The sequence below is a fragment of the Nannospalax galili genome, unplaced genomic scaffold, assembly GCF_000622305.1.
Source record: "Nannospalax galili isolate Female #2095 unplaced genomic scaffold, S.galili_v1.0 scaffold856, whole genome shotgun sequence".
In the NCBI taxonomy this organism is placed as follows: Eukaryota; Metazoa; Chordata; class Mammalia; order Rodentia; family Spalacidae; genus Nannospalax; species Nannospalax galili.
The window spans coordinates 110,098-114,435 of record NW_008339573.1 but is presented as its reverse complement, the minus strand read 5'-3'; the positions used below and the strand labels follow the sequence as shown (position 1 = coordinate 114,435).

The following is a 4,338-nucleotide window of genomic DNA, read 5'->3' as shown; positions in this document are numbered from 1 at the left end:
CAACAGCAAACTTAAAATTTTATAGCCACTTGTGAAAGAGATGTACTCTTGTTCTGGAATGTGTTACTGAATATGTTAAAGCAGTAATGAAATGTAAAAAAAAAAAAACTTGAAAATAAAATTTGAAAATTAAAAAAAAAATTGACTATTCTATGCAAATAGTAACCAAAACAGAGCAGGATACCTACATTAATATCAGACAAAATAAATAAAAAAGTTATACTGACAAAGGATTCAGTACACCAAGAAGATAAAACAATTACAAACACATATGCCCTTAATAATAGACCATCAAGAGACTCCTATATGGAACCTCAAGAGGTTCACGAACACAGGGAGGTGGAGGCTTGCTTATGTGAGCCTGTGGCAGCAGTGGCATTGAGCACAGGACCCATGTCAGCTCAATTAAACAAGGGCCCAAAGGGGAGGTGAGAAATAGGTGGTAGGCCAGCACCAGATTGAGAACTATGAGACTGATTGCTGCTGGGTGAGGGAGAATATGACTTACATATGGCCACTGGATGGGCTGACTAGACTCCAGTAAATGCATTTACACTGAAGGACATTTGGGTATAAACACCTGAATGAATAGGACTCAGTATGTATGGCAAAGTACACAGGATTTGGTGGGGGGATAGAGGGAGGCATGGATGGGGGAGGGGGGTCTGGATTTGAGTGGGAAATGTACAAAAGTTAGAAAGCTCAATAAATAAATAAATAAATTTTTTAAAAATACCATCAAAATATATCAAACAAAAATCAAAAGAAGTGAAAAGAGAAACAGTTATACAAGAGTTGGAAACTAAACAATCTCAACAATAGATATGTCATCTGAACAGAACATAAGAGGATAAACAAAGAACTTGAACTATATCTAACCAACATACAAAACACTCTAACCAACAGCAAAATGCATATTCTTCTCAAGTGAACATAGGACATTTTCCAGGGTCTAACAAATGTTAGCCCACAAAAGATTTTAAAGGCAAATACCATACAAAACATTCTTTCTGATCATGTCTTGGTTATTTTCCTTGTTACTGTGACAAAATATCTCACAAGAAACAATTTAGGGGAGGGGTGTTTATTTTGGCTTATAGTTTGAGGGGATACAATCCATCAAGGTATGGGAAACATGGAGGAGGAACAGAGGCTACTAGTCACTTTGTTGTTTTACTAAGTATACATTTTAATCAAACTGCTTTCTATATATTTAAGTTTATACCCATAGATCAGTGCTGTTCTCAACCTTGGCCAGAGAAGCCTTTCTGCAGTGGGCAGCAGCACAGAGACTCAAAGCTGGTCAAAGTGCTGAGAAAAATTACTATTGAATACTCAACCCTAAATGAGACTTCTATGTCAACCAACCCCCCACCAAGACTCAGGGCACATAGTGGAAGAGGGAGCTGTAAGAAGGTAAGAGCCAGAGAATGGGGAGAAATGTGAAATGCTGTCTTCTGGATTTGACATAGCCCTTGCACTCATGGACTTCTGCAGCTATGGTTACCAGCAGAAGACCTACACATGACCAAGATCAACCTAATAAGATCAATCAACATCCCAGCAGACAGCACTAATGGGACTCAGTGAGTTATGGAAAAAGAAAAAAAAAAAAAGGACATGAAGGTGGGAGGGGAAGTGTTGGGGGATATTGAAGAAAGAAGTGGGACAGAGGAGCTAGGGGTAGGTAAGATCAAGGTACATTGCATATATATTTTTTTGCACATATGTAGGAAGTCAATGAATAAATAAAAGATATTCTAAAATATATGAACATTGGGATTAAAGGGAAATTTGTGGAAGTTAAAGAACATATTCTTAAATAACTAATGAATCACAGAAGAAATGATGAAGAAAATTAATTTTAAAATGCTGAGACAAATGAAAATGGAAATACAACACACAAACACAGGGCACAGAGAAATACAATGCTAAAATGAAAATGTGTAACTGTAAGGTTTACATTAAAAATCCTCTTTCCCCTGCCTAACCTCCATATCAGCTTTAAATGGATATGGGGCATGGGTTTTTTGGGGGGAGGGGGTCCTTATTTCTTCTATTCTCCTCCTCAGGGCAGGTGCCAAGAGTTACAAGTCACTGCCCTGGGGATTTTTTTCTTTTAAACTCCAAGAAACTTTTCCTAAATCATTTTTTAAAAAAAGAGTTAGGGCAGGAAAGATAGCTCAGCAGGTAAAAATGTTTGCCACCAAGCCTGATGGAAGAAAAGAACCAACTCCCACAAATTGTCTCCAGTTTTCACATGTGTACTGTTGTGCACATGGATGTGTGTGTAAACACACACACACACAATGTATTTAAGTTTTTCTTAAATTGGAGCTGGGTATGGTGGTACATGTCTATAATCCTAGCACTTGGGAGGTAGAGACAGAAGAATCAGGGGTTCAAGGCCAGCCTGAGTTACAGGAGACCCTGTTTAAGAGGAGAAAAAGAGAGAGAGAGAGAGAGAGAGAGAGAGAGAGAGAGAGAGGAAGAGAAGAGAATGAGAATGCACATATATAATAAAATAAAATTAACATTAAAAATTAAAAATGGGAACGGTCAGGCATGATGGTGTACAACTAAAATCCAAGCACTCAGGAGACTAAGGTAGGAGGATTATGAGTTTCAGGTCAATGTGGGCTTACATACAGCATCCCAGGCCAGCCTTGGCTATAAGATCCTATCTCAAAGCAAATTGACAAATAAATAAGAAAAAAATGCTAGGCATGGTAACACACTCTGACACTCACAGCACTTAGGAGGTAGAGGCAGGAGAAATGGGAATTCAAAGCTAGACTGAGACTCAAAAAAAAAAATAGAAGAAATAAAATACAGAAAGACTGCAAAACAGCAGCCTGATTTTATAATTTTAAGGAACTAGAAAAAGAAAAATCCAAAGCTAGGGTAGAAAAAAGGAAATTACAAACATGAGAGTGAGTAAAAATCAATGAAATAAAGAAAAGGAAAAAACAACATGGGCTGAGGAGATGGCTCAGTGGGTAAGGGCACTTGCTATGAAAGAGGACCTAAGTTCAAATCCCCAGCACCCACATAAAAGCTGGGCCTGGCTGCATGTGTCTGTACCCCCAAGCTGGGGGAACAGAGACAGGCAGATTCCAGGAGCTTGCTGGCCAGCCAACCTAACCAAAATGGGGAGCTTTGGGTTCAGTGAGAAACCCTGACTCAAACAACAAGGTAAAGAGCAACTGCAGAAGACACACAACATCTTCCTCTGGCCTCTGCATGCACACACACACACACACACACGCCCCACACACATGCACACACATACCATACACATGTACATACACAAACATACACAAAAATCAAAAGTTGATTCTTTGAAAAGATTAACAAAATAGGCAAACCTCCTCTGACAAAATTTAACACTTTCTCTAAATAGACAAGCAGAGAAGAGGGAGAAAGCAAGGAAAGAGAAAAGATTCAAATTACCAAAATCATAAATGAATGTAAGGATGTTCCTATTAGTTCTTCAGAAATAAAAATTATAAGATAGTATTATGAGCAAGTATGTATCAATTACCTAAATTAGCATAGACAATGTGAACAAAATTAACAAGTATATAGAAACACTGAACCTTTCAAGACTGAATCATAAATCAAAATAAAAAATAAACAGACATAAATAATAAAGAGATCATCTCATTAATCAATGATCTCCCAACAAAAACAAACTCAATAGTTTACACTTATAATCCCAACATTTGGAAGGCTGAGGTAAGGGGGAAATCATTTGAGCTCAGGAGTTCAAGACTGGCCTGAGCAACACAGTGAGACCCTGTCTCAAAAAAACCCTCACAACAGTAGCAAAAGGCCAAGGACATGATGGTTTCACCAGTGATTCATACCCTATATTTAAAGAAGAACTCCAAGTTTTATTTTTTTCAAACTTTCCTCAAAGACTGAAGAGGAAGGACCATTCCTTAATTCAGTTTATGAACCCACCATTACACAGACACCAAAGCAAGACAAAAATATATAATAAAACCACAGAACTACATTGTACCCTTATGAGTATTATGCAAAAACCCTCAACTAAATACCAGCTAACCAAATTAGCATATTGAATGGATAGTACACCATAGTCAAATGTAATTTATTCCTAGAATACAAAAATAATTCAACATAGAAAATCTGATCAATGTTGGGGCTGGAGAGATGGCTCGATGGTTAAGAGGACGTACTACTCTTGCAGAGAACCCAGCAACCACAAGGCAGCTACAAACCATCCTTAAGTCTAGTTCCAGGGGAATCCGAAGCCCTCTTCTGACCTCCACAACACAACACGGGTGCACGGAATAAAATTAAATTAAACTA

At 37.9% G+C, this 4,338-nt stretch overlaps 1 protein-coding gene across 1 annotated transcript in view; it reads right to left on the bottom strand.

Moving 5' to 3' along the window:
* Sil1 (SIL1 nucleotide exchange factor) overlaps positions 1–4,338 on the bottom strand; it is a 314,878-nt gene that overhangs the window by 282,090 nt on the left and 28,450 nt on the right. The gene's annotated exons all lie outside the window — the stretch shown is intronic.